The sequence below is a fragment of the Solanum lycopersicum genome, chromosome 8, assembly GCF_036512215.1.
Source record: "Solanum lycopersicum chromosome 8, SLM_r2.1".
In the NCBI taxonomy this organism is placed as follows: Eukaryota; Viridiplantae; Streptophyta; class Magnoliopsida; order Solanales; family Solanaceae; genus Solanum; species Solanum lycopersicum.
Genome location: NC_090807.1, coordinates 47062960 through 47072772, shown reverse-complemented (window position 1 = coordinate 47072772; position 9813 = coordinate 47062960).

Sequence of the window (9813 nt, the reverse complement as noted above, 5' to 3'; positions counted from 1 at the left end):
GAATGAAACTCATTAATTAAATGTCATTTGTTTAAGTTACAGTTTCTTCGTTCCTTATTTTCGGACACTAATCCTTATTGTTATTTTGTTTCATGTAAAACCTATCCGAGTTCGTCGTGAACTCTTCTTCCCTTGCATTTTCGGAGGAGCCGTAAAGACTCAAAAGTCTTTCATCCGTGTCGCACACGATCAAGTGTCATGAAGATTGAAGGGATTTGAAGAAGATGGGCTGGGGGACTTCTCTATTCTATATTTCGCCTTCTATTTGTAATGGGCATAAGCCCTTGTTGTTTCTTTTTCTTTATTTCCTTGTAATTATGTTTGTATGTTTAGATTAGGACAGGTACAAAATGGGTCGAAACCCAAAAGCAGGTGGGTCCGAGTTTCGGCCAAGGCGAACAGCATCCGAAACTTGGACCCGAATCTCTCCTCTCTCTTTCTCTCTCTCTCTTTATTATTTGCTTATGTGGTTTTTTTTGTTTTGAATGTCGTTAATCTAGGATTAAAAAACTCCAGCCCCATCGAACGTCTTTTGTTTTATCAAACTCAAATTAAAAATTTGAAACTTTAAAAGATAGATGTTTAAGTTTGGAAATCGCTTAGAGTTAAAGTTTTAAGTTCAACGAAATATTCTAAAAATTGGAGAATTTGCATAAGAGTTTCTAATAAAGTTTTATAAACAATTGCAAAAGTCTTTAAAATAAGATAGTCAAATAAGTTAATCTTCGGAAAACCGTAAGTTAGCGGAGTGTCTTAGGTGCCTTACTCCTTCCTAAGACACTAATAAGAATCCCGAACCCCCTAAAATATTTTCAAAATGATTTTTTCTGTTTAAATTGTTTTGAGAATTAGTTTTCTTGATTTTTCTTTAAAAAAATTAAGTGGCGACTCCTAAAAGTCAAAAAATAACTCTAAAAAAACAAACTCCTTTTCGAAATTAATTTTTTCGATAAAACAGAAATGACGACTCCGCTGGGGACTATTTGGAGGATTCTAACTTTAAGGTTAACTTGTTTGACTATTTGCGATAATTGTTTACTTGTTTAAATTGTTTAAATATTTTAGTTTTCGAGAATTGCATTCTTTCATGGCATAAATTCCGCCAAACGGCAAATAGTTTGCATTAGGAAACGGAAGTTACGCGGCTTACCGCGACTTCTCTCAGATATACCCAAGAAGTCTTTGTGGAGGAGGTAAGTATGGTCATGACTACCCGTATGAGGCCAGCTTCTCAAAGGAAATATCAAAACCATAGTATCAATCAAGAAAAAATTCCTCGCCCTAAATTTAGGAAGGCGCCTAAGGTATTTACACCATTAAGGGAATCTCAATCTCAACTTTATGAAAGGTTGAAAGCAATGGGTATGCTCTATCCTATAGAAGGAAGACCCGCCAATCCTTTGGGAAAATTTTACAAAGCTGACCACAGATGCGCTTATCATTCTGGAGTCGTTGGACACGACACAGAGAATTGTTCAACTTTGAAGCACAAGATACAAAACATGATCAACAACAACTTGATCAATATTGAGGAAACAACCTGAATGGATGACATATTGGATACTCAAGAGTGAGTACAAGACATTTCTGAAATGAGTCGTTTGAAGATATTCATCATCAAAGGTCGAGAAGAAGAATGCCCAACGTTGACCAAATTTTGCATATGAAGTTGTTACCTTTCTTTTGAAAATGTATTAAACATTTCTCGTAACGAACTATGTCTGACCTGAATTCTCAAGAACGAGATACGTAGGCGACCTATGTCGGCTTCGGTCACCCCATTTATTCCCCTTGATTATTCCTACGGTTGGAACTACGTTCGACCTGAATTCTCAAGAATGAGATACGTAGGCGGCCTATGTCGGCCTCGGTCGTTTCTTTATCAAAACTTCCTATTTTGGTCAATCCCTGAGAGGGGAACTACGTTTGACCTGATTCCTGATCCAACGGGATACGTAGGCGCCACAACGGCTCGATCATAATACCCACTAAGATTTCCATTTCTCTTCAATATGGAAACTGGGACAGAATTTTTGAGAGGATCTCAAAAATGCATTGGAAGTTGGACTTCTTTAACGAGTCAAAAAAAAAGACCAAAATTCTACGGTTGGAACTACGTTCGACCTGAATTCTCAAGAATGAGATACGTAGGCGGCCTATGTCGGCCTCGGTCGTTTCTTTATCAAAACTACCTATTTTGGTTGACCCTTGAGAGGGGAACTACGTTTGACCTGATTCCTGCTCCAACGGGATACGTAGGCGCCACAACGGCTCGGTCATATACCCAGTAAGATTTCCATTTCTCTTCATAATGGAAATTGGGACAGAATTTTTGACAGGATCTCAAAAATTCATTTGAAGTTGGACTTCTTAACAAGTCAAAACAGAAAACCAAAATTCTACGGAGTTAGCTTTGGGTGGATCTCAAAACTACGACAATCTTGTTTGCAACTGGGACAGAATTTTCGAGATGATCTCAAAAATTCCACAAATGTCATTTGTTACCTATTAAGGTAAATTGGGACGAATTTTGAGGAAGGGCCTCAAAATTCCAGAATGAGCAACCTCAGAGTTAACAGAGCAAGTTGTGAGAGTTCTTATATATTGTAGACCGGGACAAATTTTGAGGAGGGTCCTCAAAAATTCCATCAAATATGTCATATAAAGGACAGGCGAGCGTGTAAGCCAACTGCCAGAAGGAGCATGGAGACAAGACCAACACAGATCAATCCTTTAAACTAAGAATTTTTCTTTGGATGCAGGAACATTGAAGTCACAAAATGGCTATATAAAGCTGTCATGAATGACAAAGGGCATCACTTGCACCCATCGTGGACTCATCAACAAAACCTAGAAAATCTTCAATCTCATTTTATCTCTATTTCTTTATATTGCCTCGAGTGATAAAACAGTTTCTTTTTGCAGGAATATTGAGGCCGAACACTGATGTATTCTTCCAAAGTTACAAGAAACAAGATGCAGGAGGATCGCTAGTTATGAGTCATGATCAAAGTTACCGTTGGACTCATCATCGCCTGATCTGGATAAGCCAAACGACTCAATTTAGTTCCTCAACTTTACTTTTATTCTTTACTTCATCATCAATACTAACGTTTGGTGTCGAGCTTTGCAGGTGATAGTATTGACAAAGTCAAAAGTCGTATATTAAAGCGACATCAAATTTTGAAGAGGATCAAAGTGACACTAATTTAGAAGTGTTGCAAGGGAATTCGCTGGATCCATCACATCAGAAAGATGATGGTTTCTATTGTGAATCAGATGGAACATTATCGAGCCATCCACCTCGTTACAGTGGAACATTATCGAGACATCCACCTCGTTACAGTGGAACATTATCGAGCCATCCACCTCGTTACAGTTGGAACATTATCGAGCCATCCACCTCGTTATAGTGGAACATTATCGAGCCATCCACCTCGTTACAGTTGGAACATTATCGAGTCATCCACCTCGTTACAGTTGGAACATTATCGAGCCATCCACCTCGTTACACTTGGAACATTATCGAGCCATCCACCTCGTTACAGTGGAACATTATCGAGCCATCCACCTCGTTACAGTTGGAACATTATCGAGCCATCCACCTCGTTACAGTTGGAACGTTATCAAGACATCCACCTCGTTACAGTTGGAACATTATCGAGCCATCCACCTCGTTACAGTTGGAACATTATCGAGATATCCACCTCGTTACAGTTGGAACATTGTCGAGCCATCCACCTCGTTACAGTTGGAACATTATTGAGCCATCCAGGCCTCGTTAAAAATCATGCATTGCGAAAAATCATGCATTGCGGAAAAAATATGCATCACGAAAATCACGCATTGCGGAAGTCATGCATTGCGAAAATCATGCATTGCAAAAAATCATGCATTGTGAAAATCATGCATTACGGAAAAACATGTATCGCGAAAATCATGCATCGCGGAAAATCATGCATCGCGAAAATCATGCATTGCGGAAAAACATGCATCGCAAAAATCATGCATTGCGAAAAATCATGCATTGCGGAAATCATGCATTGCGGAAAAACATGCATCGCGAAAATCATCCATCACGGAAAATCATGCATCGCGGAAATCATGCATTGCGCAAAAATCATGGATCGTGAAAATCATGCATTGCGGGAAATCATGCATCGCGGAAATCATGCATTGCGGAAAAACAGGCATCGCGAAAATCATGCATCGCGAAAATCATGCATCACGAAAATCATGCATTGCGAAAAAGTCATGCATTGCGAAAATCATGCATCGCGGAAAAGTCATGCATTGCGAAAATCATGCATTGCGAATCAACAATTATGCACGACGAGAAGAAGTCATGCCTCGTCAAAATTTGCACATCGCGAGAAGACTTTATACCTCGCTTGAATTTATGCACGACGAGAAAATTTCATGCCTCGTCAAATTTATACATCGCGAGAGGACTTTATACCTCGCTGGAATTAATGCTCTACGAGAAGATTTCATGCCTCGTCAAATTCATATATCGCGAGAAGACTTTATACCTCGCTTGAATTTATGCACGACGAGAAGATTTCATGCCTCGTCAAATTTATATATCGCGAGAAGACTTTATACCTCGCTTGAATTTATGCACGACGAGAAGATTTCATGCCTCGTCAAATTTATATATCGCGAGAAGGCTTTATACCTCGCCGAAATTTATGCATCATGAGAAGAATCCATGCCGCATTGAAATTTTCACATCGCGAGAAGATTTCATGCCTCGCTGAAAGTTAGGCATTGCGAAAGGATTTCATACCTCGCAGGAATTTACGTATCGCGGGAGGATATTCAATCCCCGCATGAGGACATACACAGATAAAGAAAGGGAAATTGTGTATCCCAAGAACAACATTTATCCATTGGCCTCAACTGCATCTTTTATTTTTGATAAAAAGATAAACATCAAGAAGAGCATCGAAGATAACGACAAAACAGACATCAATATCGCATCAACATTCATTTATTTATATTAGCATCAAATGAAGATGTACATTGAAGAGTATATTGCAAAACACAAGGCATAAGCTTTATTTGCTGGACGCCAGACCGATCGAGTCGACGTCGATTTGAGGAGAACAATGAAGTGTCGGCACGATAAAAAAAGACACTGTCACCCATCCTAATTGCGTTTTTAAGCTGACGAGTTTTATCTCAGTCTTTGTCGAGAGCATCCAAAAGGATGAATTCTCAAAAAACCACAGGTGCGGACGACATCAAAAAGGATGCAGCACAACGTGGAACTTTTTCTTAGCAGCAAACTGAGACACAGTCCAAAGAGGAATGTCAAACTCTTAGGACGCGAGCAGAGGAGCGACTTCCACCACGATCGAACCACCCCTCTCGAGGCATGTAGGTCTTCCTTTAGGTCTGTCAGTTTCAGTCTCGCATCCGAAAGTTTCGATTTATCGGAAGCAAGTTTCCAATCTGAGTGACGAATGCGCCAAGAGCTTTGGAAATTATGTCTGTATAAAGAGGTTACAAGCCTACTTTTCAGACTTGTTTAATTTGTCACTTGTCCAAAACCAAGGGTTATCTAGCATAATAGATTTCCTTTTCCACCGATCGAGTCGAACTACACACAGCCTGATCCCGAAGGTTTAAGGGTATGTAGGCGGATTCAATGTTGAAAACTCGGCTGTATTCCAACATTCGCTCTCGAATTCTATTCTCGAGTATTCAGGTACCTTCATAATTCGGTATCGAGATGGCTTTTGATTCTTTCACTATCATGCGGTAAATCCAGCGTATCGAACTACAAGTGACCTGAATTCTCATATAGCCTGAGATATGTAGGAGACCCGTTTCAAGGGTTCGGCCATAATTCCTAAACCCTTTCTCAAATCTATCCTTTAGAAAATGAATGGGTTTGATAAAAATTGGCTTGGTCAATTTCATTTTCTTTGAGTTGCTTGCATCAACCCAAGAAAATGAGGGACAGCTGTTGACACCCATTTTGACCCAGGCCCACTCCCTATTTCAGCCCACGAAATTAAGTCCCAGGCGGCCCAAATCCCTTAACCAAGCCCAAATTCCCCCCCCCCCCACAACCCACTAAATTAATTCCCACTCCATCAAATCAACTTCCAGGCCCAAACGAATAACCCAACCCACAAAATTAAATCCGACCCAACCCCTTTCTCCTTGACCCGCTCCGACCCGTTTTCCCTTCCCCTCTTCTCCCCTCACTCACGCGATTTGAAGGCAAAAACAGACGCCAAGAATTCTCAGAAAAAAGCTGAAAGCACCCACGAGAACCCCCCCCCTTTCACGCGATTTCTTGGAGAAATAAGACGCAACCCCCGAAACGCCCACGCGATCCAAACGCCCAGCCACGCTCTCTCCCTCGTCTCCCTCACGCGACCCCTTCCCTCACGCGAAAACAGAAACCCAGAAAACGTCGAAATTCCCTTTCCCTCACGCTCTTCTCTCTCCTCACGCTCCCTACTCCTCTCTCGTCCTCTCCCCCTCGCGCGTGGACGATGCAGCAACGGACACTGCAGTCCTGCTGTTTCGTACGCAGCAGCGCAGTGAGCACAAGCGACGCCAGCTCTCGTCCTTGTGACCACGAGATCATCCCACGTAGCTCGCTAGTACATTGAAATCATCTCGACCCTCCACCTCTTTCCCACTCGATCTCTTTTGGATAAGGTTTGAGGGTTTTCAAATTTCAAATCGAAATGGGCCGAGATTCCAGCCCCTCTCCCTTGAAACCCTAGTTTTCCCTTCTATATAAACCCCCTTCCTTCTCCAAAAAGGGGGTTGGATTTTCAAAAATAGATTTTGAACACAGAAAAGGGTTAGCAATTTTAGGTTGAAAATTTTTGTTTGGAATTTTGGGTCGACAGATCTTAGTTGGACATTTTTGGGGGTTGGAAATTTTGGACGATTTTTTGGAGAATGGGAAGTGGGATTTCTTTTGGTTGAAACTTTTGTTGGAAACTTTTGAAAAAAAAAAAACTTTGGCTGTGCTGTTTGTTCGAAGATTGTTTTAGCTGTTTCTGTTTGTTTCGGGGGGAACTAGACGAGAGTTTAGAGAGAATCTTTGTGTTGGATGATTTGGTCGGAAAGTTTTTGAAGAAGATACTGCAAATACTCTGAAAACGATTAACAGACGGAAGAATCGATAGTGTTCCATATTTGGGTCTAAGTTCTCGCTTAAGGTTTCGTTTCTTCGACGGGAACTCGAGTCTTCGTGTGAAGTGGTGAAGTCGTTAGCTCGTTGTGGTTCCAGTTGTTGCTTTCGAACAGGTAATCTTTCCCCCCGCTTCATGTTATGTCTCGTCTTGTTTTTTTGTTCTGTTTTCGAAAGCAAATTTTTGTGGCTGCTGGTTGATCTGCTGTTCTTTTCTTTTGTTTTCGCTTTGGGATCGAATCTGTTAGCATTTGAGTGTTGGGTAAGGGACTTGTGTTGCTGAGAATATAAAAATGGCATATCTGTTGGTTGCCCGATTTCGAGACGTAGTGCGCGCTGTGATTCTGTGTTATTATGCATGCTGGTCTTGTGTAGCTTCCCGTTTGAGTCTGTTATGACTAGCTGCGATTGATTTCATCGTTTTGGCCATAGTTCGTTCTGTTCATAAACACCCATAGCTCAATAATGTGATGTTGCATTTTTTTTGTTCCCGCAAAATTACTGGTAATGCTCAAGTTTCGTCAAGCTGTTAATGGTGCACATATTTTATCTCTTTAATGTAATGGTTGTTGTACTCGCTGTCTGAGAAAGAAATAATAATGAAAATCGAGTGAGCTTCAAGTTAGTCAGCGCATTTTGTTAAGATGCTATTGTCCCATATAGAGAGTCCATTCTGTTTGTTTGCTAATCATAAAAATGATTTGATTTATTTATGGTGATTCTAATTTCTTTATGTAATAATGTTAAGATTCATATCAATTTTAAAGTGCATTCCATTCTTGTAGAAAATTATTTGTTTTTTCATTACTTTTGCCTAATAGTTATGCCTACATTCACATTTTTCACCACTGTTAGTTCTTTTTTTTTAATTTCCTTTTTGTTAGCATTGGCATTTAGTGCTTTACCCTACTGCGTTGAGGATAAGTCTAATTTCAAAATGAAGTATTGTTAAGTTTTGTACGCATTTATATGTGCAACTGTCTGTTATCACAATTACTTCACCCTTTTAACTTTGTTGGGTTTAGTTCTTTCTCTTAGAGTCGTATTTTGGTTTATTTTGAATTCTTTGAATGAAACTCATTAATTAAATGTCATTTGTTTAAGTTACATTTTCTTTGTTCCTTATTTTCGGACACTAATCCTTATTGTTATTTTGTTTCATGTAAAACCTATCCGAGTTCGTCGTGAACTCTTCTTCCCTTGCATTTTAGGAGGAGCCGTAAAGACTCAAAAGTCTTTCATCCGTGTCGCACACGATTAAGTGTCATGAAGATTGAAGGGATTTGAAGAAGATGGGCTGGGGGACTTCTCTATTCTATATTTCGCCTTCTATTTGTAATGGGCATAAGCCCTTGTTGTTTCTTTTTCTTTATTTCCTTGTAATTATGTTTGTATGTTTAGATTAGGACAGGTACAAAATGGGTCGAAACCCAAAAGCAGGTGGGTCCGAGTTTCGGCCAAGACGAACAGCATCCGAAACTTGGACCCGAATCTCTCCTCTCTCTTTCTCTCTCTCTCTTTATTATTTGCTTATGTGGTTTTTTTTGTTTTGAATGTCGTTAATCTAGGATTAAAAAACTCCAGCCCCATCGAACGTCTTTTGTTTTATCAAACTCAAATTAAAAATTTGAAACTTTAAAAGATAGATGTTTAAGTTTGGAAATCGCTTAGAGTTAAAGTTTTAAGTTCAACGAAATATTCTAAAAATTGGAGAATTTGCATAAGAGTTTCTAATAAAGTTTTATAAACAATTGCAAAAGTCTTTAAAATAAGATAGTCAAATAAGTTAATCGCCGGAAAACCGTAAGTTAGCGGAGTGTCTTAGGTGCCTTACACCTTCCTAAGACACTAATAAGAATCCCGAACCCCCTAAAATATTTTCAAAATGATTTTTTCTGTTTAAATTGTTTTGAGAATTAGTTTTCTTGATTTTTCTTAAAAAATTAAGTGGCGACTCCTAAAAGTCAAAAAATAACTCTAAAAAAAACAAACTCCTTTTCGAAATTAATTTTTTCGATAAAACAATGCTTAAAATAAATGAGAGAACAAAAGTAAGCAGTATATTTATTATTAAATTAAATAATATAATATTCAAAAATTAAGTCATGTCATACTAAAGTCAATAAAGAGACCGTGCTAGAACTGTTAGGATCGAATTCACGCACACACTAGATGAATGAAGAACACAAGAACTTTCAAGAGAAAGAGATGAGAGATCTAGAGAGAGAAAGAGAAAATCCAATATTTCGTGGTAACACCCCGTGAGTAAACTTCCACGGCGGTGAGGTATATTTATATTAATAAATCAGAGTATTTTTGGTTTCAGAGAATAAATAGAGAATAAATATTAATCAGGCTCCACTACCTAACAAGAACCACAGGACTCGGAGGGGTGCCTAATATTTTTCCCTCGGTCAACAAATTCATTACCTGAATTTCTAGTTTGCAGATCAATAAAAATAGAGTCAAATTTTCTTTTGATTAGGGATTTAATTAAAGGTGACTTGGAACACCAAAACTCAATTCCAAGTGGTGACGTTGAATAATAAAATAATCTCTTTTCAAAATGTCAAAATTCTTTTTTCTTTCAATTAATATTTGAGGAAAATAAAGGGGTGTGACAAATATTTTTCAACATATATAGACAA